This window comes from Neopelma chrysocephalum, unplaced genomic scaffold (assembly GCF_003984885.1).
Source record: "Neopelma chrysocephalum unplaced genomic scaffold, ASM398488v2 Primary Assembly neopelma1_43, whole genome shotgun sequence".
In the NCBI taxonomy this organism is placed as follows: Eukaryota; Metazoa; Chordata; class Aves; order Passeriformes; family Pipridae; genus Neopelma; species Neopelma chrysocephalum.
The window spans coordinates 14,619,796-14,647,704 of NW_020897702.1; the positions used below are offsets into that span (position 1 = coordinate 14,619,796).

Here is a 27,909-nt window from a genome sequence, read left to right on the forward strand (position 1 = left end):
GGACAGGCGGGGGCGGGCGCAGCCGAGGGGGCGGGCTCGGGGGCGGCCCGGGCACTCCCGGGGCGGGGCGGGGAGGCTGCTCACACTCGCCTGGGCAGTGGTCCCTCCTGCCGGCTGTCCGGGACAGGCAGTGGGGCAGGCGCGCTTGCAGGGAGCTCCGGTCCTCAGGCTGGGCCAAGAGCTCTCTGCTGGAGCCCCGCAGCCCCAGACAAGCCACTGAAGACACCTGAGTGCGTCCGGGGTGAGCTTGTGTGGCAGCACGGCGGCCCCGCCTCATGCCTGGTGATGCTCGAGACTTAAATCCCGTCCTCTGTACCGCCACAGGCTCCCTGGTCCCTCGCGGGACAGTTGATGGGGGTTACCCCAGTCAAGTGAATCAACCCCGGGCATCCTCCTCGTCTCCCAGGACTTCAGTTGCTCCCTGTGCCTGGAGGAGTGACTGGGCGGTATATCACTGGGGCAGTACTCCCCTCCTAAACCAACCCTGCATTCCTGAGCACAGTCCCTTCCCCTGCTGCCCACCTGCTCCATCACACCTGTTCACATGAGCGGCAGGGGCACATCTCCTTCAGTGTCAAAGGATTTACAGCTGATGCCAAACACAAGCACTCCGATAATGGGGACGCAGGACATTTGCCAGCTCAAGGTGTCTTTGTAGTTTGGCACCCCAGCTCCACGGGATATGTGTTCATTAGGGCTGGAGCAAGCCACTGCTCTGTCTCCTCAGACCACTCCAGCCCTGCTGCCAAGGGTCTGATGCAGGGAACATGGAGGGAGAGCTCTTTGGGTGTTGGCACCACACTTTGTTCCCATCCCTGCAGCTGTGTGGGCACAGACTGGGTTGGGTGCTCCTGCCATACCCTTTTCCCAGCACTGCCTCACAGGGTAGGCATCTTTTTGGACAACTGGTGCTGACAGGACGCTGCTTGGGTTTCCCCATCTTAGTGCTTCAAGATCCTTCAGTCCAGCAAGCTGCCCAGTGATCCCAGAATTATCCATTCAATTTGTACTTCTTTCTCCCAAGGACTGATGGTGGCTTCTGCCCCCTAAATACTGTGCCAAAGGGATAAAAGCAGGTAGAAAGAAATGCAGCAACAGGCTGAAGAAGAACACAGGAAGTACCACTACAGCTCTGTGAATAGGCACAGCAAGACAGGAGCTGGCCCAGTACCATAACCACAGGGCTGGATAGATGCAGAGAGGACTCCTAGCAGCTCCAGGCACTGGGAGAGTGCTATAAATCACAGCAATCTGAGGCATTGCTTTTTTGAATTTCAAAACCCAGCTTTGCTCAGAGTTTGGCTTTTGCTTAGGTGCAAGACATGGGAAAGCTATAGTATATGGGAAACAAGTAAAGGAGGAAAAAACATTGATGATGAAATCAGGTTCCTCAGTACCCGCATCGGTGCATCTCCATGGCAGCAGTTACCCCAGAATGATGTTTCAGCGGTGCATCTCCATGGCAGCAGTTACCCCAGAATGATGTTTCAGGTGTGAGCTGAGCACCCTCAGATGTGCCCCTGCCTCCATGCTGGCACGCCAAAGTGGTGCTGTCCCTGTGGGTGTCTCTGAAACTGACGCATCTATTAACTGTCTCCCTGAGGTCACCTACTACAGGCTGGGGTTAAACTTAAGCAGGGGACCAGTGAATTGCAAATATGCTGCTGTTTGCAGTGAGGGGGTAAGGGGAACTATTGCATCCTTGACCTATTCAGGGGAAAAACTACAGGCTAGTAGTGCTTAGGGTACCAGACTTGGATGAGAGAGGAATGTTCGGTTTCCCTTGTCACCTGCAGATACCCTGAGTATTTGAGAGTAAGTTAAGCCCAAATTCAGGTTTTTGAATGCCTAAATTCTCTGCAAAAACCTAATGATAATTAGACATCTCTGTCTCCTGGAGGAATTTGCCTTGGATTTTTCAGATTGTATAGCTGACCTCTCCTAAATTCCCAAGAGATATATGTTGGCTTTGCTTATAGACACAGGTGAACCATGAACCAGCTCAGCTGTTACTGAAAGTGAAATTTTGCCCTTGGCTTGTCAGGTGCCTGTTCACAGCGGTGGATGAAATGGGATGAGGGCGCTGCTGTCTGAGCCCCATTCAAAGTAGCAATTCAAGTGCTACTTTTTGTCATGTTCCAACTTTATCATTAGATTGGGCAAAATGGGACACATTATTTTGGTTATTCTGCTTCCCAGTCTCTGTCATGGGGAACTGGGGACAATCTGGCTGTACTGCCTTTGGCCAAGTGAGTCCAGCGTGTTCAAGGGCTTATTTTGTTTCTCATACTGGCCCCAAAGTCTGTACTCACCTTTCACCTGCTACTGCATGGCGATCAGAGATTATTTCAATGCTAGAGAAACAAATATGTCAAGAAAAAGGATTATCTGCTGTCTTATCTTTCAGTAGCATTGCAAGGCCCTGGTGAGCCATGCTGTTACGTTTCCAAGGAAAAGATCATTTTTTTCTGCTGAAGAATGAGTGTAATTTCAATTTTCTCCCATATTATTCATTTCCTGGTGTGTATTTCCACATGATTTTCAAAATCCTTTTTCCTGTTCAACTCCATTTTGATTTGATAAACTCATAAGTGGTCACAAAGGACAACAGGTTGGAGAGGGACTTCCCTAATCTCTTGTGATTTGATACATCTGATAACATCTGGGGAGCTGTGTCTGCCGAGGAGGCCAAGGCAACCACCAGCCAAGCTTCTCCCCTTTGCACCTCCATTATTTTAATATATTTTTATATTAATTTATTAATTTGCTTATTTATTTATATATTAAAATATATTGTTTCCCCAATTTGGGTATAGCTCCACTATTTTGATATTTCTTCGTCTGTTTGTTTGTTTGTTTGTTTGATGTGGTTCTTCTAATATATTTGGGGAAGGAAAGAAATTAATTCTTCCAGCCTTTTTGGTTCTAACCTGCTCAACCAGGGCCAGGTGCCACCACAACTCCAGTTGTCAGGTCAGCAGGGTGGAGCTGACAGTGCCATCTCTTTTCACTGCCTCCTTCCTGCTTCTCCCTGTAGCTATGGACACACGTCATCCATGCATCCCGTGTCTGTTATATCCTGCCTTGGAAAATAAACTCCTCTCATGGATTTCCCAAGCATTTTGGTGAGGTGAATGGGAAGGGAGAAGCATTTCCAGGTGCCACTATAGCTCTGCCATTAGCAGCCCCCTGGATCACTCAGCATCCCTGCACCAACCCAAACACCTGCTGACTGGGGATCTCTCAGTAGTTGCTACTGACAGACTCGGGGCCGGATCCCTGAGGCCCTGCAGAAGGGATGTGGCCATCCCAAACCACGAGTGCATTGGGGTATTGATGCTTGTTACATTTGCGGCCAACCATGCATGTAATCCCACAGATTCCTAATGCTGCAAGCAAACAAATAATTGTCCTGCTCTGCCTGACACTGCAGCAACCCCAAATGCCTGCACACAATTCCACTTCTTGCTGTCACTGCTGCTTTTAATGATGGCTGATGGCCCTGTTAACACCACTGCTGGGAAGGGCACGAACTCTGAGACCACAGCAAGAGCTGAATCAAGAAATACACTGCACAGAAACTTTTACCCAGGTAAATTTAGTAAATAAAAGCCACAAAGCCTTTGACAAGAAAGATGCCCTTACCATTATGTCACGTGGACAATACCCTATCTCTTCTTAGTATTCATAGGCTTCACCTACCCCTCTGAGACACATCTCCCACTCTCACCATCCCTAAAGCATCTCTAACTACTGAGCAGAGGCAGATCCTCTTGCAGCGCTGGAGCAGCACTTTCTAAACCACATCTGCAGAAAGTTTTTAAGCAATTTGAAACCTGGAAGCCAGTGAACTTGGTGGTTCGGGGAGCCCCAAAGAAACACATCCTAGTAAATTATTAGCCACCGTTAAGATTTCTACAACAACAACAACAACAACTGTGTTTATTTATCAGATCTCCTCTGATACACTCTTCACAGGTAGCATTGTATTTGAAGGCAGCAGAAATATATCTACACATCTGTTTTTGCAGTTCTGCCAAAGAGCTTTCATTTTTCTCTAATAACTTGAGCTCTTTGGTTTCTGGCAGAAGACAGCTAAGCAGAGCACTCGCTCTCTGGATTCTCTCCAATATGGGATGAGGTCAGGACAACAAAGAAAAAGAAACAGCTGGATGGCTACAAAGCAGTGGGAACAAACAGGGAGGGACCAGGGCCTTCTCTTTCCTTCCCTTTTTATTTATCCAATGGGATTTCATTTCTGGGCGTATTTATTCCCCAGGCACACAGTATCACCAAAGCAGTGTTTCCTGCAAGCTGCTATTGTGGGGAGCCTCCTCCAGCAGGCTCACCGTGCTGAGGGTGAACATATAAATAGCACAGCCAGCTAATCCCTCCTCTGGTCGGCTGCCGGGAAATGTGAGGCGCAGGTCCTAGGGGTTCCCACTGAGATATTGCATCTCCTACACAAGCATTTCCATCTCGATTTTGGCAGGGTGAGGTTCATGCCCTCCTCTCCCACTTTATTATTTCATCACATTCTCATTACTCTACTCAAGGCTGGGGGCCTTCACCTTGCATTTTTCAATCATTCTTCTTTCTTTTTTTCTGATATTCAGTTAAATCATCTTAAAACAGCAAGCAGAAAAATTGCCAGTGGTGTGGGAAGGAGGTGAAAAAGAGGGGAGGGATGAGGGAATGGAAGATGGGGAGAAGACATGCCAAACATGAGAGAGAGACAGAAAAGCAGTCTGCACGTTTCCCTGTTGGGAGAGTTTTTCTCTCCCTGACATCACTTTCTCCACAGCCAGAAATTCCACCTCAGGATTTGCCAAGGAGACAATGCAGCATTTCTGTGCTGGGCCACAGAGCAAGTGTGAAATGTTCTGTTTTAATGATTCACAGAAAAAAAGGAACACAACAGTCACCATCTGATTCATATCTTCTGAAATCCCACAGCCAAAGCTGTGGGAAAGGAGAGACAAATGAAAAAAGGAAAGAAAGAGAAGGTATGGGTTTGTACGTTTTTTGATTCTTCTTGGACACCGTGGACCTAAGGAAATACAAGAAGGACCACATTGGATTATTGCAAAGTTTAAGAGCTCCTAGTGTCCTCTGTCTGATGTGGCCTCCAGTAGATGACTGCAGAGAAAATACAAGGAACATTGCAAGTGCTGTTTCCTCTAGTACATGATCTCGTTTCCTTTCCTGAGCCAGAGGTTTTAGCCACATCATCAAATTTGAGAGCCCTTCATAGACCTTTCTTCTGAAATGTTTTCTAATCACTTTGTAGCCCGTTCATACTTTTGGCATCCTGGACATTCTGTGGTGGCGAGCTGCACAATGGAATTTTGCACTGCATGAAAATGTACTTCCTTTGGGTACTTTCCTTATTCCACAGAATCTCAGACTGGTTCAGATCAGAAGGGGCCTCTGGAGGTCATCTGGTCTAACCCTCCTGCTCAAGCAGGGCCACCTAGAGCCTGTTTCCCAGGACTATGTCCAGGCGGCTTTGGAATATCTCCAAGAATAGAGTCCACAACCTCCCTGGGCAACCCGTGCCAGTGCTTGGTCACGCTTACAGTAAAAAAGTGTTCCCTGATGTTCAAAGGGAACATCCTGTGTTTCTGTTTGTGCCTTTTGCCTCTGGTCCTAGCACTGGACACCATGGAAAAGAGTCTGATCCTGACCTCTTTACAACCTCCCTGAAAGTTATTTATAGACATTGATGAGCCATCCCTTCTCTATGCTGATGAGACCCTGATCTTTCAGCCTTTTCCAAGGAGAGGTGTCCCAGTCCCCTCACCATCCTTGTGGCTCTTTGCTAGACTATCTCCATTATGCCCATATCTCTCTTGCACTTATTTACTTCTATATCATCTCTCTTGCACTTATTTACTTCTATATCATTCATATCTCTTGTACTTCTGCTGTATCTTCCTTCAAGTATCTCTTTTCCACAACATCCAGTTGTAGTTTGTTCAGTGTCTGTTTTGGAGAAGCTGCTCTCTCCCTCAGTCCCCTTTGCCTCCCTACCTGGTACTTCTCCAGGTAATCTCAGAAATGTGCTCACTGCTCAAGGTACAGGTGGACCATGCACTGACTTACACAGCAGCAGACCACAGAGAAGTTTCCAAAGGTTAGGCAGGGCAAGCAGAGCACCAGTCTTTAAGACAAGGACAGAAAGAAGAGTCAAGAAGTGATTTTTCAGTCATTGTTAATTCCATCGTTGGAAGTTTCAGAATTACCAAAATTTTTGCAAACATGTAGAAAAGGAGAGTATGAATAACATCCTGCACAAATTCAGCAAGAACAGAGCTAGACAGACTCATCTGATCTTCTGCAATGAGGTAATAAACCTTGCAGATGAGCAAGAAGGTGCAGATGCTGTATGTGTTGATGTATAAGTAAGGCTTGGGATACCGTGTCATATGGTATCACTAAAAGCAAGAGAGGAACACCTGGACTAAAACAAAATATGAAAAGATGGGTGCATGACTGGTCAAAACTTTTCTGAGAGGTTAGTTACCCATGGTAGGATGTGACACAAAAGCCCTCTCATGAATCTGGTCCCGATCAGCATCTCCATAAAGGACACAAAATCCAAGCACATCTTTTTATATTTGCAGGGTACAGCAAGCTGGGAGAAGCTGCCAGAAAGCTGGACACAGGACTAGAGGTCAAGGAAGACATAAGCAGGAAAAAGGGATACAATTCACTGATCCTCCATTGGATTCCCTTTCAGTCCCTCCAAAGTAGGCAAGAAACCCTCAGTATGACCCGTGGAAGGCCTTTTCTCTGCTTACTCCTGCCTTTGGCTTAAATTACAGAAATCTATTTAGACACTGAGGAAATGCTTCCAGTGCAGTGAAGCACTGGAGTGGCTTGCCTGGGAGGGCTGCTAGGACAAGGACAGGTTGGTCTTCCGCACAAGGTGATGAATGAACAAGAGGCACTAGCCCTGCCTTCAGGCAGGAGGGGAGTGCAGCTGTCTTCCTGAAGTCCTGCTCAGACCTGCCTTTCTGTGATTTTTATCCCGATGATCCTTTCTTACAATATTGATGTTTTGTCTCCAGATGTTGTTATTATAATACTGCTTTATTCTCTGCTCCTCTACTCCTGTTGCTCAGGTGGCTGGTTTGACCAAGTGTGAATATTTTTGACCTGGTATTCTCTGACTACACAATCATTTCAACACAGCATAAATCCAAGCTGCTACTAGGGTGGCATTGTCTTCTTCCCCTCCAAAATGTGCTTGCTCTTACTGCCTGGCTTGCCTGGCACCACAGACTAGTCAGCTGCGCCTGACTTGGGTCAGGGAGATTAATCCAGCTGAAAACTCACCAGCTGGGAGGGAGGCAAGTGGAGAGATCAGTTTTCCATTACTTGTTCTGCTATCTCACATCCTTTATCTGTCTTGTCTACCTTGGATGGAGAAATCACATCTTGTGCTATGTTTGGAAAGCAGAGTGGAAATGTAAGGTGATACAAACACTGGTTTGAATAATCTTTTCCAGATTGAGGGATATCTAAATTGCTGAGCAGAGGAAAGTGGTGTCTGAGGAGATCCTCCTGCCCCTCAGATGGGAGCAGGGCTGTGCAGAAGCCCTGGGAGATGCCAACCACCACCTCAGAAGGCAATGGATCATACTGCATGGCACAGACTGTTTCCCTGTTAACACAAGGAGGATGCCAGCAACCAGTTGTCCCATGTGTCAGCTCTGATCCCTACCCCTCCAGGGTCCTGCCCCTTGACCAGGGGTCACCTCATTTTGTACATCTAAATCATCTGTCTAGCTGCTACTGCATTTATTTGCTACTCAATTAAAATCAACCAAATCTTGATTTGTCACTAAATATGTTTGCTAAGACCTGGAGGGTTTGTCAAGGTTAGGAGAAATGAACACATGTCACTGAGGAAAGGGACTGCTCAAGGGATAAGACAAGGAAGATCAAGAGAAAAAAAAGGAGCTGGTGTAAGTTCTGTCACAGAAAATGCATTTTAAAGTTACTTGACTTGTTTTAACCACAGTCGGGTAATGAATGAGGTGCCCAAGGGAAGGCTCTTGGTTTTATTCCCATTCCCTGTAAAGACACTCCTCTGGGTGAATGCGTGTCAGAGCAGTCTCTATCCTGACACCAAGTGGAGAGAGTTCACACAGACTCCTTTAAAATACTATCAAGTGTACGGAACTGCCAGTTAGGACAACACAGGATGTGCCACCCATTCTAGCACCAGTGAGGCATCATGCGGTTTTTGTATTTATAGGATTTTCTTTCAAGAATCTGTCTCCTAGCAACAGAAATAGACATTGGAGATAGTTATACACAATAAAAATCACTCTCTGGGCTCCTGCAGTTTTACCCTCCTATCCCAAGTTTCCACCAGTGTCATATGTGGTGAGCGTCCCAGTGGGTGCATGTGGATCATCTTTACTGGGAACAAAGTGGGTTTCAAGAGTGATAGGGAAGTCACGGTATCACAGATGGGTTGAGGTTAGCCCGGACCTCTGGAGTTCACCTGGTCCAACCCCCTGATCAAGCAGGGCCGCCTAGACCCCGTTTCCCAGGTCCATCTCCAGACAGCTCTGGAATATCTTCAAGTATGGAGAATTCATTGCCCTGAAAGTGAAGCAGAAGGTGTCTTTTCCTTGGTAGGAAGGGCTAGTGCTTGGTCACATTATGGTGATGGACATTGTGGTGTGCCACAGTGGTCCCACCAGGCTGCTCCATCTCCAGCCTTACCAATTTTCTCAGGAGGGCCTGGGGGCTTGTCTGGTTCTGGACTACTCAGTACAAGAGAGACATGGAGCTCCCGGAGCAGGTCCATTTGAGGGCTATGAAGAGGATTAAGAATCTGGGGCATCTCTCTTACAAGGACTGGCTGAAGGAGCTGGACCTGTTCAGCCTCAAGAAGACTGAGGGGGGAACCTCATTGATGCCTAGAAGGATCTGAAGGGAGAGTATCAAGAGGATGGAACCAGGCTCTTTTCAGTGGTGCCAAACAATAGGACTAGAGGCAATGGGTGGAAACTATGTACAGAAAGTTCCACCTGAACATGAGGAAGATCCTCTTTACTGTGCTGGTGACTGAGCACTGGAACAGACTGCCCAGAGAGGTTGCAGAGTCTCCCTCCCTGAAGATATTCCATACCATCTAGATGCAATCCTGTGCAATTGATTGTTCTTGAGCAGGAAGGTTGGACTAGATGACTCCACTCTGATCCATTCCAACCTTACACATTCTGTGGTTCTGTGACTTTGCCTTTTCCTTGCACATCAGAATTCCACGGCTGCGTGGCCAGAAGCCATCCTTCAGAAGCTTCCCATCCTGCAGTTCAAGTCCTCACCCCTACCTTACCTCAAGCACCCATAACATATCCTGAAAAATCTTTTGACTTTGGCCCTGGGGTTAAATGGAGATCACTGCCAGGTGGGGTTCTACCATGGATTCACCTCTGAAGACTTCAGCTTCCCTTGCCCATCTGAGGTTGTTTTCTCCCTGAATGTCTTGTCTTCACTCTTGCTTTGCACACCTCTACTTCTGCTTCCTGGGGTTAAAAAAATCCCTCATCATTTTGCAAGGTGCCAGAAAGTCACAGAAGCTCCAGTGCCAGCTACGGGCTAAGCTCAAACCCCCAGAAAAGAAGCAGCACCATCCTATAGTGCTCTGCATCAGAAAGGTGACAGCTTTTTTCCCAGGGGAAAAAACCCTGCATCAATTTAATGCAGAAAGGTATTAAACATATCTAGCATTGAGCTGTTCCATCCCTCTGATGGATGACATTCAAAAGCAACACAGAAAGGAGGCACCAGTGCTGATAAATTTATGCAGCAAAAAGCATTCAGCAGCTGCCCTGTTTAAGTCATCTTCTAATTACTCAACATAGAAAAAAACAGAGAGAGGAAAATGTATCATGTATGGACTTACCCAGCTGATCCAGAGCAAAGAGGGCTGGACCACCTTCGGAGAGATCATTGTCTGAGGGAAGAAGAACAAATGTTCAGAAAGGTCAGCTGAGAGATAGATGGGGAGAGCTGGGGTGAAAACACTGTTTTAATCACACTGCAGATAAGCTCAGCCTGCTTCCGGTTACCCTGACAGCTTCCATGTGTGTGTTGTGGGTTTTCTTTTAAATCTGTTATTGAAAAACTGCAGAATCAGGTCAAGACAGAGACTTGTCAGGAAGAACCCTTATGCCTTTTCCAGCATCACTGAAGAGCAAGAGCTCCTCTGCCCCACCTCTGCCCTCAGTAGGATCCCCCAGCAGTGCTCCTCTTTTTGCCATGCCACAGCTCTCTGCTCCCTTTCTCTAGTTCATCTGGCGCTCAGGGCATGGCCAGGAGCATTCTGCCCACAGTAAAGCTTTCCTGCATGCTACAGTCTACTCCAACAACAGCAGCTGGAGCAGGTTTAACCAGCAGGCACAGGAAAATGCCCTGGCCAGAATTTTTCAGAGGCTGAGCAAACCCTTGAGTCATCTGATAATAGCACTGCTGTAACTCAGTGCCTGTGGCAGGTTAGACCACGGGCTCTGAAAAGCCCTGAGCTGGTGACATTTCTCACCAAAAGCTTGTACAAGATTATTTTGGATCCCAAACCAATCCCATAATGAGCCTACTCATTCTTGTCTGCTCTCAGCTGCAGAGAACAGCACACACTGATCTCTCACTGCCAGAAAGATCTGCAGCCACAGAGGAATATGTGGCCAAGTGTAGAATGCCATTTGTACCTTGGAGTTGGTGGGAAATTTGTTATTTTCAAACATTTCTTTCCATGTGAAAAATTATGCTAAATTGCAAAAACTCAATGCAAATAAAAAAAAATTAAAATTGCAGAGGGTGGGGTCTTTTCTGTTGATTTTTGGGGGGTTGATGTTTCAGGATTTTTTCTCCTTTATGGTTTATGACATTTTTTCAATGCATGGACCAGATTTAAAAATCTTTTGGTCTGGAATCTGTGGACCCCTATGTTCCTAGGGGTTCCAGGAGAATGTTTAAGAAGAAAAGGTGCATATACCATACAGCAATTTTTACTTAAGAGTTATTGCCCCATGCTATAAAATGATCTTAGGCCCACCAGTTAGAAAAAGCTGTAAGCCACTAGTTTAGGAGAGCAATGGGCTGCATACACCAACAGCCAACATATATCTACATTCGACTGTTTTGGATTTTTATAAACTCCTGGTGGCAGTGACTCTGCCATCATCTGCCTTTACACACACAAGCACAGTGCAATTCTGCATTCAACAGGTATTTGACCACTACTTCTATAAACAGTAACACAGACCACGCACATAGCAAAGATTTATAAGAAATAACAGAAGCAGAGATTGTTCTAATGGGGGAAAAGGGTGGACTGCAGTAAGCATCCCTGTGCTGGTCCCTTGGGAGCACCCTGCACAGGGTACCTGCAGAAGCAGAAGATGTGCTATCATAAGGTTGCTGCCCAGTGGTGCTTGTCTGGGGGAGACTCAACTGCATAAATCTACTTTATGGGTTCAAAAGCATAAAGCTACTTTTCTAATTCAGTTCTTGTGGAAAAGCAGGCAATGCCGCATCTTGGATGATCCCTTTCCCCTTTCCCCAGCATCTGGGCTATCAGCAGGAAGCCAAAGGAAACAGATGGAGATAAGCAAGCACTTTGCCAAAGCAAAATGTTTCCGTTCCCAAGGTGCTGCCATCTGGAAGGCTGTAGTTATTTTGGTTTTAGTCGGGGCACAACACATTCCAGACAAAAAAGGAGCTTTGCCCATGGAGGGGCAGTTTGTGCTGGCCCAAGGGACAAGGACCTCTGGTGATAAAAATGAGCTGGGGCTGAGCAGGGAGTACTTCTGGCTGCTCCTGCCAAATGATCAAACAGGGATTAAAAAGCAAATAAAAGCAGCTGGCTGGAAATTAGGTAGAAAGTAATCAGTAGAGGAAATAGGTCTGCTGGCTACTTCCCATTGTATCTGCCCCAAAGAACTTTCCTGAGACTGACAGTTTCTGGAGAGCAATAAACCCTAGCCTTGAGCTGGGAGGTCTTGTGCCGTGCTGAGGTGAGCTGAAACCTTGAATGGTCCTGCACAGGAAGCACCAGTTAGGACAGCCCTCAGTCCCCTTATCATTGCTGGGACAGCATGTATCCCCGCAGCCATCCTAAATTGTCCCACACAAATATGACTGAAGAGAGAAGAGAGCATTTTATCAGCTCTCCTGTCACTCTTCCACAACCACAGTCATCTACAGAGTCCTGCTTGTGGAGAGTGAGGGTGGTCACATCCAGCACAGGTGGCGTATTAACTTGCCAAAAGATGGATGGTGGGACCTTTTTTTTTTTCTGGCAAATGGCCACTTCAGAGAAGGAAAACAAGCCACAGATCAAGTGCCTGTGGCAATGTGACTGGACCAGAGGTTTCCCACTTTCATACCTAGTACTGCCTTGCTTTGGACACAGCCCAGCAAAACCTCTGGGACCGCTGCAAGCACAGTGCATGGTAGCAGCACATTGAGAAGGCTCTCAGCACTTTCACCGGGTGGATTAAAAATCAGCAATTATATCCTACCTCCTTTCACACTGGAAAAGGGGTGGATCCCACCATGAGACAACCAGTTTGTTTCATCCAGCTTCCAGTTTTCACCAAGGTCCATCTCCAATCCACAGCACCAAAGATCTGCTTGCAAGATCTTGCTGCTCTCTCTGGGGAATAACCAGAAGATACTCTGAGTGTCTGTCATGCTGCTAGACCATGGTCAGCTGTGAGAAGCTTACCTCAACAGTGGAAAATGTCAATATTACAGGAAAAAAAAGAAAATTAATAAAAAAATTAGAGAAAAAATCCACATGCCTCGCAGGGAACTTTTGGATCAAGGAGTAGCTGACTCTGCCAAGCCTCAGCTTATCACCTTGACAAGTCTCCCTGCTGTGTCAAAAGGCCAACAATGATTGGACCTCTTACATTTTCTCTTATCAGTCTGACCAACACTTAGAAATTCCTAATCCATTATGATACTTGCAGGGATAGGGGTTTATTTCTGAGCAGGGTGATGTTTCATGAGGGCATCTATCAGGGATGTGGGTCTTGGCTTTACATGCCCAGCCATCAGGTCCTGATCAGCGAAGGGAGTGAGCAGGAGTGGTGGTCCTTGCTCCCACATCCCAGCCCCTCTGTGGACAGGAGTTGCAGGCTGGGAGTTATGATCAGTTACACGTTACAAGCCAATGCTACTGCTGGCCATCGGCTCTCGCAGCTACCCCAACCCTGGAGTGGTGCTATGAGCTACCAGGGAACAATGGAGATTATCGAGCAGTTTAAGCTGGAGCTCCCTACCCTAAAACATTCCTTTCTGGTGTAGATACTGAATTATTTTCCCAACTATCAGTCATTCAGTGCAACCTACAGGTTTGCTGCACTTGGGAATCCACATGGAGATATTTTTCCTCCCTTAACTCTTTGGACCTGTGCATCTGGGAAATCCCAGACATGAGTAGAGACTGGGAGAATAACTCATTGAGAACAGCCCTGCAGAAAAGGACTTGAGGGTTCTCTTGGATAAAAAGCTGGACATGAGCCAACAGTGTGTGCTTGTAGCCCAGCAAGACAACTGCATCCTGGGCTGCATCAGAAGCAGTGTGACCAGCAGGTTGAGGGAGGTGATTCTGCCCCTCTACGCTGCCCTCATGAGACCCCAACCAGAGTGTGTGCTCTGTTCTGCTGTGTTCTGCTCTAAGGTCTTTGGCACAAGAAAGATGTGGATCTGTTGGAGAGGGTCCATGCTAGAGCATCTCATTTATGAAGACAGACTGAAAGAGTAGGGGTTGTTCAACCTGGAGAACAAAAGGCTCTGGGGACACCTTGTTGCAGCCTCCCTGTACCAAAAAGAGGCTTATAAAAAAGAGAAAGAGTGACTTTTTACCTGGGCAGATGGTGATAGGTCAAGAGAGAATGGTTTTAAACTAAAAGAGAAGAGATTTGGATTGGATGTTAGGGAGAAATTCTTTACTCACAGAGTAGTAAGGCACTAGCAGAGGTTGCCCACAGAAGCTGTGGCTGCCCATCCCTGGAAGTGTTCAAGGCCTGGATGGGGTCCTGAGCAACCTGATCTAGTGAGTGGCATCCCTGCTCATGGCAGTGGGGTTCGAACTGGATGATCTTTAAGATACTTTCCAATCCAAGCCTTTCTATGTTTCTATTGTTTTATGATCCCTGTTGGGGTAAGCACACAGGGGCATTTAATGCATCCCAGGGTCTTCAGGATTACATGGATCTGGGAGGCAAGAAAGTCCTTCTAGCATCAGCATCAGGAAGAACACCACGGTGTTGGGATGTAACAACAGGTTACTGTAAAACATTTCTGCCTCTGTGGTAAGATATGAAAAGGAGGTGGCAACAAGGACTTTCCCTGGCACTATCTGAAGCAAACCAAGACCCCAAATGGCACCAGTAGAGCTGCTTTCATGGTGAGGTGAGCCAAATGAGACCTACCACACTAGCAACCGGTCATCTCAGCCTCTGATTTTCTTCATCACCTGTTCTAGGAATTATTTTGTAATTTAATATTGTCACCCTAATTCAAGGCACTCCTGGGAGGAACAGGCAGATATTGATGGAGGGGCACCATCACACCAGCACCATGTCCTTGGGAAATGAGGTAAAGAAAGAGGGGGCCCTATCTCCACAGAGAAGCAAAGCACGGCTGAGCCATGCCACTGCATTTCCCAAGCACTGATACCTTCTAGCTACCACCCTATTGGGGGGAGATGCTGCACCTGGTGGGGTGGGGGGAAGAGCCTGCAGGAAGGGACAGCAGCCCCACGTGGACAGATTGCCCCAATGGCTCCCGGTACGACACAGCCCAAGCCCTGCCTCAGCCCACTGCCAACTCGCACCAGCGTGAACCATGACTGTGCCAGTGCTTCCCTGGTTGGCCAGGCCTGCAACAGGTCATTTCATACAGTCTCTTGCTCAACACCTTAATTAAGCAGAATTAAATACTTGTCTCTATGTGTTTGCTGAGCAGCAAGCAGGACAGGTCACTACGTGTGCAGGCAGAGCTGGACTGGAGTTTTTTTGATGTAGTAAATTCACCTGAAGTGCAATTAAGAGGTACTGAGACTTCAGGCAAATTCAAGGTGGATATATAATTAGTTTTAGCTGAAAGAGAACAAAAAAAAATTCTGAGAAGAGCAGCAAGGCTCCATTTTGACATTTAAAAAATAAAACTTTTTTTTGTTGTTCTTTCAAATGCCATTTTTGGTTTGAAAGTGACCTAGTTTGCTTTTATTTTCTTTTTTCTTCTATTTTTTTAAGTTATGAAAAGCAGTAAGTAATCTCAAACCACAATGTCTCGTGCAATGCTTTTGAAAAAGAAATCAAAGAAGAAAAGAAACATTCTCCTTCAGGGGGTGACCCAAACCAAAAAGTATTTTCAATTTTTCCCTTCAGCCACTGAAATGAAAAACCTATTATTTGTGCAGTTACACTACTGAAAAGCATCTCATCAATGTGTACTGCTGGCAATTTCTTCTTTTTACCTGCCAAGGGAGGGGTTTGTCTGAGAATTCAATATAAGAGAGAAGAAGGAAAGGGCAATTTAACAACGTAGCATAGAAGATAAAATGGCTTTTCCATATTTACTCATTTCTCTGAAAGAATGAAAAAGCAGACCTACAGACCTCAGCTCTCTGCCTGCTGTCTCACTCTGCTCAGAACCATATAGACATGAAACTGTATAGACACGAGTCCTGAGCTCCCATCACACAGAAAATTAGTTGCAAATGTAAAACCTTCCGACTTCACTGACACATAAGGTCCAACCAATATTAGAGAAAGCAAAGGTCAAAATTTCTTGGGAGCAATAACACCAGCAATAAGAAACACCTAAAAGACCATAAACCTTGGTCGTTGCTGTAGTTTTGGGGCATCCATCACTTCCTTTCACAGCAGAACCTGGTGGTGTCAGGTCTTCATAGCCAGCATCACAGGATCAGGGATGGGTTTGTGGTCCCTGTCTCACCACAGAGCATCCATCATGCCCACCCTCTGCTGTGGCTGCCCAACAGGATGGGATGGGAGGCAAAGTGATGGGTATAAACGTAGAACAGGGCCCACTAGCTGCATTGACGTTCATACAATAGGCCTCTCAGTAAAATGCAGAACTGAAGAAGGATGCATCGCCACTCAACCTGGTGTCTCACAAGGGCTGGGACATGAGCAGCTGCAGCTGCTTGAAGGGCTTGGCCTTGCTGCATTCGATAATCAACACCTGGTACCTCCGTCTTTCAAAAAGAAGACAAGTCATATGTGAGATTTTGACAAAAGGTCTGCGTGAAGGTTCTCAGTCTCCTCCTAAGGCAAGGGGGGCTTGTTTTACACACCTACAGTTCCCATCAGTCCTCTGAGGAAAAACAAGGTGAGAAAAGACTCACATTCCTGCTCTGTCATATCATGATACAATATAAAAAGAAAAAAAAGGGGGCTGAATGAGTTAAGACCCCTTTCATTCCACAGTTTTTACTATACCTAAATAACACCCATGCAGATCACAAAGCACTATTTTCAATCTAACCTGCAAATCTCTTCCAAACCACAGAAAAAAATTGTGTAATATTGTAATGACCATTTCAGCAAAGTTTTACAACCCCTTTAATCTGATAGAAGTGGCTGTCGGAGCACAAGCCCCAGTTAAGCTCCTTTTCTGGAGCATTTCCAGTTCAAGACAATCTGCCATGCAGCTCCTCTGGACGCTCACCAGCTGAAAAGGGAATTTTTTTTTTTAATACCATAAACTGCAGAATTCACATGGCCAGAACAGCAGGAAAATAAAAGGTAATGACCTGAGACTAACCCAGGCAGACAAGAGATTAAAGTGTCAAACTCTCAATGCTACAGCATGCAGGGGCTTGATCTGGAGGACAAGTAAAGGCTGGCAGTGTTTGCACAAGCACTGCCCTCAAAATTGGCTTCATCCACGTGGCTCACCAAAATCAGGTGCTGCTGAGTGGAGTTGCAGATGCTGTACAAAGGATATCACATCTCTTAGAGTTATCATCTCTCCTTGCATGTGGTCCGACTGCAGAGATTTAACACCATCCACCTGCTTGACTGGGGGTAAAATTCAGTGGCATCTTCCAGAAGACACAGACTCAGCTACTTCTCCCCTTCTCCATGAGGAACAAAGTACTGCACAGTTTCACGAGATGCTCAGTCCAGTCTGATCCAGATATTGCTAGAGCTGGTGACCAGCTGGAGGTGGTGATCACTTAGGGCTGGCGATACTTACACACCACCTTGCTGGTCTGAGCCCTCAGAGTCGCACACTGGAGCCCTTTGCACTCAATGATTTATTTGTTTAGATGAACAACCTCTCCAACCCCTTGTAACACCTAGGAAGAGATCATATATGAACCTTTCCGAGCAGAATCTGTCCTGAGCGAGCCTGGCATTGTGGGGTGTACACAGCTGGCTCCTGGGACCATAGCAGCCCCAAGCAACACCACCACACTGCTTGGTGGCCAGGCCAGGGCAAGTGACTGCAGAGTCACCATCAGCCTGTTGCAGTCTGGTGTAAGATTGAACATTGGGAGGGACTGTGACAAGAAAAAAGGCTACACAACAGCTGAGGTGGTCACAAGCCACAGAAGGTCTGGCAGATGGGCAGCAGGGAGGATACTGAGGACAGTGGGTTTGGGTATTAGTTTAGTGAGGGAGGCTGAGATAGGAGAGAAAAATCTGTTTCTGTTCATGTTGCAAACCCTATGGTGGGGACTGGCATTGCTAGTGTGTTCTCCAGCAAGAGAGGGCACTGACCCTAACCTGAGCCTCCGAGCAATTTGTGGGGTTTGGTATGGATACTAACCACACCAAAGGGACAAGGTGGGCAGCCAAGACAGACCTGAGGCTAAGAGAGGAAGCAGGGATTGAAGAAAAGAGCTTTGTCCAGCTAGAGGAGAGGGAGAGAGCTTGGCCAGACTGTGGGAGAAGGACTGGGACAGCAGCCTTGCAACAGCCATATGTGGGATGAAATGCTACCAGACAGATGCCTTTCCCTGGGATGTTTCCAGTACCCTGCAATAACATAGGGACAGCCACACAGCCTTCTTCTCATCAGGCACGAGCTGGGAACATCCAGCCCCATGCTCACCAAAGTGATATAAATGTCCTTATGGCGCCTACGCAATGATCCAGATTCTTCCTACTCACAGTGAGTCCAGAGAAGTTAAAGTATCCCCTGACTCGTAGTTTTGCTCAGAGTAAAACCTTTGTGTCAAAAAGGCCATGTGTGCAGAATGAGAGAGCAGTGTCGAGAAGAAGTCACATCACTTGGGCAAGCAGCAGCTGCTTTTGAGCAGGTATGGCTGCCCTGGGAAGGCATTGCCTTCCTGCAGCTGCTCATCTCCCCGAGGGCAACAAGAGCGGGAATAAGAAGGTCTGACGAGCCTTATAGAGCTGAGCAGGGCAGGATCAGGCCTTTGAGGGGACATTACAAATTCATTTAACCTGGAACACGATGATCACAGCAAAAGGCACAAAGTAATAAACTGCTTCCCCCATACCCCAGAGCTCAGCCTGATGGCTGCCTTTAATCACCCACAGCTGTTCTTTATGCCTTGGATGTGCTCCCCTTTAATTAGCCCAAAAGGTGACTAATGAACTATTTGTTAATGTCATCAATCAGAAAGCTCTATTTGTAGTTAATCTAAAAGACCTTTTTTTTTTTAAAAGCATCGAGTTTCGGCCAGCTGGCACAGAGCATGATCACAAGCTAATTATATGATCTCATGGCAGTTATCTCGAACTAATACATCATTAATCTGATCTTACGATAGCTAAAGAAGAAGCCCAGAGTCAGAAAGCACTTGAAGGCTCCACAGTCCCCAGGACCGGAGCCCTTTTTATAAAAGCTGCGGGTTTACACACAGCAGGCACATGTCAGGGCAAGCTGTAAGTTGTATTGCTCCCCTTGCCCTGACAAAAAAAACATTCAGGAGCTGGGAAATACACAATCTCCTCCAAAGGTAGCTTTCCCCAAAGCATAGTCACTGCCTTGGTTCAGGCCTATAAGGATGACCAGAGCAGGAAGGGGCTCAGAGTCAGGATCCCAGCGTTGCTCAGGAACCCCAAGGCAATTTTTATAAGCTTTCTGTTTGACAAAGCCCTTTCGAAGGACCTGTCCCAGTCTGGTCTCAGGGGGCAAGTGGGTAGTTTCAGGTCACCTGCAGTGCTGAGGATGGGTGCTAGAAGCTCCTCTCTATTCTCTATATCTTTTTGGATATAAAGGTAGGAGGCAAATCAATAAATACATTCCTATTTACATGTCATGATTTACTTTGACGAGCTCATCGCTACCTAGGAACAACCACCTACACACATAACCAGGAACCAGACAAAATCTTGAAAACCTTGGAAAATACTATCTTCCATTTCAGCCAAGCTCTTTCTCTCACCTCTGAGCAAGTGTACCCCCCAAAATGGTCCCAAAGGAGTTCACGAACTTGTCCCAGCCAGCCTACAGGCATGGCAGGATGCCAGGGTCTACCTTGCAGTGCTCCAGGACCACTGCTCTGATTACAAAGCACAGGAGGTGCTGGGTGTGCGTATCTACACAGATTTGGGGTGGGTTTAAGATCCTCCAAGTCACCACATGGAATAAAATTTCTCTTTCTTAATTCTCTAGTTTTCTTCCAAAATCAGTGAATTGAATTGCAACTCAACAATTCAAACATTAAAGTGCTTGAAGCAAAGCCTGTGTCTCCCTTTGTGTCTATTGCAGTGCTGGCTGTACTAAACTAATAGCTCCAAACACCATCACACCTCAGCTGTGCCAGTTATCTTCACAAGCAATTAGCTGGCAGGTTATTTTAGCCGTAACAATCACTTATCTACTTAAGAGAGAATAATTTCTCTGTGCTGTTCCCATGACCTCTCAGAAAACACACAACTGCCTTTTTTTTGCAGTCCTAAGAGAAAATGTTCCTGTTCCAGCTTCAGTTCAGACAAGACCTTTAAAGAAATGGTAAAGTAGAAATGGTAAATCTTACCTGACAAAACACCCGTGATTTCTCTGGTAACAAAAAGTGTCTGTGCCTCGATGCTGCAAGACCAAAGCTTTCCTGGGAAATATTTGTCCTCTGTTGGGTAAGAGCTCCACAAAAACTATGCAGCCATTGCCTGGACTTGCTTTGGTTTGGGCAGGTAAGTTACGGGAATTCAGCTGCTCCTGTGTGTTCAAAGAGCTTCAAAATGCTCTACACCACCTATCATATTATGGTTGCCACAAGTATGCAAGGTATGCATCTGTCTTCCTGAGTCACGTAATTATCTTTGGGAAAGTAACCCGCAGAAGAACGGCAGAGGGGAAAAAACCCCAAGCAGCCATATAAATCCCTCAATGGTCATCAGTAGCCCTGCAAGAAGATGTCCTCAAACAGAGGCATTGCTAATCCCTATGTCCCCAATGCCAAGCTAGTGGAGATGCTAGGCTGTCCACTTCCTGCCTTCCTCAGCAGTTTGCAGCACCACATGCAGGAAGTATCAAGGAGAAGGAGCAGCACAGTCTCAAAAGCAACCACAGCACTGGAAGAGTCAATCCAAAGCTCATTGTGCTGTACAGATTATGGGGTGGCCTCTAGCCAGGAGGAAATGTAGGGTGAAATAGTCCCTGATGACTGCTGTTAATGAAGACTGAGTCATCGGTGACACAGAATGAAAAAATGATGTGATGCAGCAGTGTCTGGGCTAGTTACATCTTGATAAGGATGGTGGGTGTCTTCCTGGGTTTTCCGTTGAGTCAGAAGCACCTGGGGAAAGTGATACCAGGAAAGGAATGTCTGCCATGATCAAATGCCACCTCAGGCAGTCTCAGAAGAGGAATAAATAATATGAGAGAATGGAATACCACGTAGGTGAGTTTTCCAAAGAAGGCCCTTGTACTAAGCATAAGGAAGGAAATAAGGCCAAAAATGAAGAGCAAACAGTGAAAGGAGCCTTGATTACACCACCTTCTCACAAGGAAAAGCATGGTCTTACCATAGTGAGAATGGCTCCAGCAGATGTTCAACCTCTGCAATGTTTTTTCAAAGTTGCCAGTTTTCCCAGATGACTTACAACAAGGACAGCTCAGAAGCGAAGCTTTAAATCCTACATGACAGCAGCAACCCCACTTGAGCGTAGGCAGCCAAGCAGTTCTGGCAGATGTGAACAGATCTTGGGTTTTGCTCCATCTTCTGAAAAACCAGCTCCATTAATCATCTCTCTTGATGACTTACGGTACTCAGGAAATTATTTCAAAATTTTGAGCTCAGCTGTTAAGTACTTCCAGCTACCAGGTTAGACAGAAAACCTCACACCTGGGATTCAAACAGCTCCCATTCCCAGGGCCAAGAGGGCTTCAAGCACCAATGTGCACTGAATGATAAAGAGAAATGTGCTGTGCAGCATTTGAGCCAAGTCTGGGGCTTGGTTTTATCACCCTACTCCAGCTTTGGCCAGTAGTGCTTAATGCCTCTGTCAGTATCTAGCTGTGTTTGGCATCTTCATGTGGTGAGGGAAGGTTGGGATGCTGCCAGGCATGAGGTGGATTGCAGTCTGCCTGTGTATTCAGGAAGCCAGCAGGTCCAGGAGCAGCAGATATCAGCTGGGTTAACAAAGACCGTCAGATATCCTGCATTCCTATACCTCCTCTAAAAGCATATCTCAGCTCTGGCCACAAAGGAAAAAGCATTCAAACTCTTAGCAAGAGGCATTTTGGGTACTGCCAGCATGCTGTGGCAGCAGGCAGTGTGTGGAGCAGTGATTCTGGCTGTGCTGCCACCTGTGTGCAGGTGAGGAGCTGAGAGGAGCCCTGGCTGTGCTGGTATGTCCCAAGGCCATCCTCACATCCAGGCTCGCTCACTGCAGCTGCAAAGCAGCAGGAGCAGCCCTGGCAGTGTCAAAGCTCTCCCACCAAGCCTCTGAGGTGCTGGTGCACCAAGCTGCGTCCTGAGGATGAGGATACCACAAGGATTCAACTCCGTAGTGAGAGAAACTTGGAGAAACCACTCTGCTTGGGCAGAAGTCAACTGATGGACATTTGTGTAATGGAGACTTTGGTTTAGGCTTGTTTTTTCAAAAAAATTCCTACATAGTGGGCTTGCAATTACAGTAACACCAAGTCCTAATGGTTTTTCCAGGCCTGCTGACTCGGAGCATGCACTTACCCTTCTCCCAGCATGTCTGTGCAGGGCTGTGGTCACCCCACCATGGCACAGGCTCATCTGCTCCTGCGCAAACATCCCAGAGAGCCAAAACTGCCTTCAGAAAGGTGAGCAGCTGGTGCCACGTAATTCACGGCGCTCCATGGCTCTTATGCTGTGAGTCACGAGCTTCCCAGTGGATTTACAGCCAGTGGCACCGATCTGCCTCAAAGACAAATGGAGTGGATATTTTCAGCCCAAGCCAAGCTCCCAGGTAAGTCGAGGCGAGGCAAGATGAGCAGTCATTCTCCAGTGTTGCATCTGCTGCAGAAGGGTTTACTCACAAAAGGGGTACCTTTCCCCTCTTCCCATCCTGTGCTGAGGACAGGGGATGGTGCTGGATATCACCAGCTTCCTGCTCTTTCTCCAGCCACATCACCTGAACTTTACCCATGTAAAAACTCCCATCCCTCACACCTCGTCCTGCTCACCAGTGCCTCTGAACTGATGGGGGAAAGGTCTTCAGAACAGGGCCTGTCTTCTTCTACACATCTGCCCAGATGCAAACACAGCACCCCCCAAAAGAGTGGAGCAAATGGAAACAGATGATCACATCAATCAACAGGATGAGAGAGGCCATCCCACTGTTGCTGGAAAATTCTATCTGAAAACAGACACTTTTTCCTAGGAAAACCTTTCTGGGCTTCACCTCACAGGGCAGCTCAGGGATGAGGCTGGGAGATTGCCCATATCCTGAACACTGGTGGGCTCCTGCACTGCTGCTTCTTGAGTAGCAGTGGAGTCTCTTGGCTGAGGGCTGGTTTGTCTCCTGTCCCCATGCCCAGACCGTGCCATGCATATAATGCTATTTCATTCAGAAATACTGCTGGGTTATCTTTGCCAAGACAGGAAGAGAAGGGAAGGATGGTAGGAAGGAGATAAGTCCCAGGCCAACCTCAGGCAGCAGAGAGTCTGAGGTTACTTGTGGGGCAGGTGGAGATGGGCAGCACTTGTGTTACTCAGTGGTGGGAGTCAGAGAGGAGTTCTGTCTCATTGATACCCTGATAGACAACACAGCCATAATCAATGTCATTTTCTCCCTGGTGAAGGACAGGGCGGACTGAGGAAACTTCTTTGCTCCAAAACACAAGTACATCCTTCAGTGCAATGGAGGCTCATGCAGGATCTCTGCTGGCAGGTGTGAAACACTTAAACTTCTTGTTTAAGCTGCAGTATTTTTCAGAAGACTGAGTTAGACATAAAATATTTACAGCTGTCCCTTCAGAGAAAGCTGCTTTTGGGGCTGTCATTCTATGGTAAACAAAATCAGAGCTCTGAAAGGAAAAATACAGAGGGAATCCAACAGCATCTCAATGAATTGCTTCCCCAGGATCAGACAAGAGCAGAAAAGGGGTTGGTAAGGCGGTGATGATACTGGTGACTGTGGGAAGAATTAATGACCAAACCACACCTCAGTGGCCTGTGTAAATAATGCCTTGTCCTTCCTTCCTTATCTGACTTCTTGTAGGGGTTATGGCATTCCACACTTGGTCTGGCTTCACATTTTTCCTCTTTCAGTTCAGGGCTGCTTTGGAACCTTTGCTTCCTGCAGCTTCCTGTGGCCCTGATCTCCCCCAGCCCCATATTTTTCCATCCAAGGGCAAGCCCATGCTCAATCCCAGCTCATCCAGCACCTGCATGCCTTTCCTGGCTGCAGGAGCCCAGCACTGGACACCCCAATCCCAGCTCTGCCAGTGAAAGATGCTGGCTTTCAGGAGGTGCCAGTGTGGGGGGCCTGGGTCCTGGCTGACTGTCCAGCTGGCCTCATGGCACACTTTTTGGGACAGACACATAGATGGATGTTCACTGATGATTTCACATAGGTGAAAGAGTGAAAATCAAGTCTTGCTTTGGTAGGCTGGAATGTTTAAAAAGTAGACCAAATGGGACCCCAATATGACAGCAAGCTGCAAGCTTGCTCACTTCTACCACATAAAATGGAATGTGAAAGTCCTTCTGTGGTGGTAGGGAGAAGAAAAACAAATCTCTTTTGTCACCTTACACCCAAGAGTCTGGTGCTGATTTATGAGGGTGTGATCTCTGCCTTTGGAGTCAATCATGGCACAGGCATCTAACATCTTCCAGTGAGATCAAAGAAATGCAGCCACCAACCGCTTTCTCCTGATTTTCTGCTTGCTGCCTGCCCTTCCCCGCAAACTGTGTAGTGGGATGCTGTGGTCACCTTCCAGCCCACATCCTCTTCAGGTCTCTCCTCTAGTTGCAGAAGGACCTGGATGCATCCAGGGCTCAGGTCCACCTGATTCAGGGTCCCCTCTGCCCACTGGCACAGGTGAGCCAGGACTGCTCACTGGGCATGAGGAGGGCACAATTATAACCCCCACCACTAATCACACCGAGCAAGGGTTTGGCCACCAGTCTTAGGTACAGCATGGTGGTGGCTCAGTCCCTGTCACCAAGCCCCTGCCTCATTCTTTTTAGTTCTTGTGAAAAACTGGAGAAGATCTTGGTTTTGCTCCACATCACAACAAACCCAAAAGCTGAAACTTCTAAATAGCTCACAAAAGAGAAATGCCATTTTCCAGCCAGGTCTACTTGCTGCTTAAGAAAAAATCCTGTTGCCACTGGAAAAGTATCAACATTGCAGTAGCATTTGTTCCAGCTGTCATCTCCTTTCCTTTCACGTTACCACTTGAGTATTTGTTAGACTTGTGTTTTGAAGCAGTAATGGGGTTTTTGTTTGTGCCTGTTACTTAAACTCTCATCAAGGAAACAAAGTAACAACTATCCACCCCATGGCCTGATGATTCACAAGAGACTCTGATGAACACACTGATGCCGTGTAACCAATATGAATTATCGGTGAGGAACAACCATAAACATTGTCTGCTCAGGTCAATTACGGAAGAACAGTGCTTAACAGGATGTGTCCAGCTGCATCCTGGAGACTGACACCAGGTGACTTAATCATCCCCTGAGGTAGTGTTACTTTCACATGCATATTACTGAAAAATTCATTAGCAATCCAACACTGGTGGTAGAAATTATCAAATGGAAACAGCTTCAGGTGTGGGGCAAAGAGAGCCCTTGTCAAGTCAATGATGTTCTCCCTGTTGACTTTAAGAGATGATGGACCAAAGTAAGTGGATGGGAATAGCTCTTTCTTTTTACTGTATGGTACACAGTAACTGCCCTACACTTCTTAATAGCCAAGAAGACACCTCCATTAGTACTGACATGTTTGTGATGTTGCCAATAAACTAAAAAAGCTTCCTGTGGCTTTACCAGGCACTTCACTCTAACAGTCAGTCCTACTCACATTGGTCACTATAATTGTCTAATCAGAAATATTGTAGACATAAACTCTTTTCAGAGAGTTGTTTAGGGTTTTCTTTTGCTACCACTCTTAAAGGAAGAATAAACTTTAAATCCTATTAAATATATTAATTTTTGCCTGACTCCCTCTCCCCCAAAGAAAGAAATTGCTCTCATGCCTTTTTCTGTTCTTTCTGCAACCCATATGCTAGAAGCATTCTTGGTAGGGCTGAGCAAATTGGAGGTATTTTCTTCTAGGGTATGGAGCAATTCCATGGCTCTTCTACAAAAGATGGTGTGACAAAGGCTGCCCTTTCCCTTTTCCTTCCTTCCAGGAGCCACTTAACTCAAGCTCCCCCCAAGAAATTATGGCAGTCCTTGTTTCCCTCCATATCTCAGCCTCATCTCTCTCCAACAAGCAGACAGGGTCCCTTGCAAGCCCACCTTCTCCTCACCTATGGGGACACTGAACCACATTGAATGTACAGCTTGGGTTATCTGCAACACCAAGATTTAGGCTTTTTCTTCAAGATTTTTTCATGAAGGATGAAACTTTACATATGCGCTGTGTATGGAAACTGAAGGAAACCAAATCTACCTCTTTTCCCCCCTGAGCAAGCTGTAACATCTCATTCTTGGCTGTCTGTGGCTTGGGCCATGCCAGTGGGGTTTCCACTGCTATTTTTTTCTCAGCACTGTAGCCTGCACACATCTCTGAAGTTTTCCAAAGGGCTGTCATTTGTGTCCACAGTGGCCAGGACCCACAGAGGCTGCAGGGATGCTCCCTGCCCATGGAAGAGCCTTGTCGACCCAACACTTGCACACATGGGGGTCAGCAGCAGCTCCTGAAGCCTCTGTGCCCACCCCACGGCCTCTGAATTGCCAGAGGAATCAATATTTCCCTGGAAAATATCAACTGATCTTTTCTTTTCCTTCTCCCTCATTTCAGGAATGTACTACTTTCAACAAAACTTCTGCCAGGAAAAGTTTCTTAGGCTGGAATTTTTAGTTCGTGTGTGGAAAAACCACCTGGGAGGCAGCAGCAATCAGCACCTTAACCCTTTGGTTATGATCTTAAATTCTAATTCTTTTTCTAGCAAAATCAATAAATAAAAATATACAAAGGTGAGATTTGGTCCTCCTGTGAAGTTGAGGGGAACAAAAGCTACACAAAGCTAGAAGTGTTTTTTCCCAGCCATAGCATGGACTGTTTTACTCCTGGGGGAAGTTCTCCATGGATTTTCCATGATTTGCATGTCCCAGGCCAGGATTGCACCATCCAGCCTCTCTGCCACTCAGCTCTGGGAGACAAGAAGGGCTCCAGGCTCCAGTGGATGTTTAACAGCTTGTGGCCAAACTGAAATGCAGAGATGATGGATGTTCTATGCTAACTTGGCTCAGCCCTTCTGCCCATCCACATTCTGCCTAGGCAGCAAAACACCACATGGCTGTGACTGCTTTTCCCTACTGGCTCCAAATGAGTCCATCCTCACAAATGAAAATGCACCACTGAAACACCTTCAGGACAACACTCCTGTTCCTCACAGCTTGTCCTTCTTATCAGTCCTTCTGAACTGGTGGGAGAAAGGTCTTCTGCTAAACATCTGCCCAGCTCCAAGCACTGCACTCCCCCAAAAAAGCAGACAAATGGAGAAAGAGGGTTACATCAGGCAACGGGATGAAAAAGGCCAGCCCACTGTGGTTGGCATATTCTGTCTGAAAACAGACACTTTTCCTAGCAAAGCCTTTCCGGACTTCACTTCGTGGGGCAGCTCAAGGAGGAGATGGATGGGAGCTAGTCCTTACCCTGAGCACTGGTGGGGTGCTGCACTGCTGCCTCTTGGGCACAGGAAGAGAAGGAGAGGGACGGATTGAAAGCTGCAGGGGGTGGGGAGGGGGAGAAGGGCTGCCACCTCTCCAGTGCTTTTGTGAAATGAGCCCTTTATTTCCCTTATTTTCCTTTACCTGGCACCCAAAATGAAACTGTTACCTCCAGCCCCATCCAACATTTTTTTTGAACAGAACTTTCTGTTCTCTACTTCGTCATTTTACTGACAAAACCACCACCACCGAAAACTAACATCGATTTAGATACCTATTGGAGTGTGTTTCCTTTCCTCCTTCAATTTGTCAGTTCAGCAGCAAAACCAAACACAGCCATCCCCATGCCTGCTCTCTGGCCACCACTGGATAAATAAATAACAGCACTCCATTTCCAGCTTACCTCAAGAGGTCTCTTCTTGCACTGGCAGCTGTATCCAGCTCTCCTGCTGTGAGTTTTCCCATCCCCAGCATCTCCTTACCCCCAACTGTGGGGCTGATCCACCTGCACAGGAAAGCTTCACGACTCTCTGTTACAAAACTGGACATTGGGTGCCATCGCTTGGGACATGATTAAAATCTATGTGATGGTGGAGTTATTC

General features: G+C 46.8%; 1 long non-coding RNA gene across 1 annotated transcript; it reads right to left on the reverse strand.

The window, feature by feature from the left end:
* Positions 1 to 4,878: 4,878 nt before the first annotated feature.
* Positions 4,879 to 27,738, reverse strand: LOC113964757. Its single transcript, XR_003533284.1, has 4 exons — positions 27,711 to 27,738; positions 12,546 to 12,679; positions 9,929 to 9,979; positions 4,879 to 4,962 (listed from the first exon to the last, which is right to left on the reverse strand). It is a non-coding gene; the product is annotated as an uncharacterized LOC113964757 (long non-coding RNA).
* Positions 27,739 to 27,909: the final 171 nt, after the last annotated feature.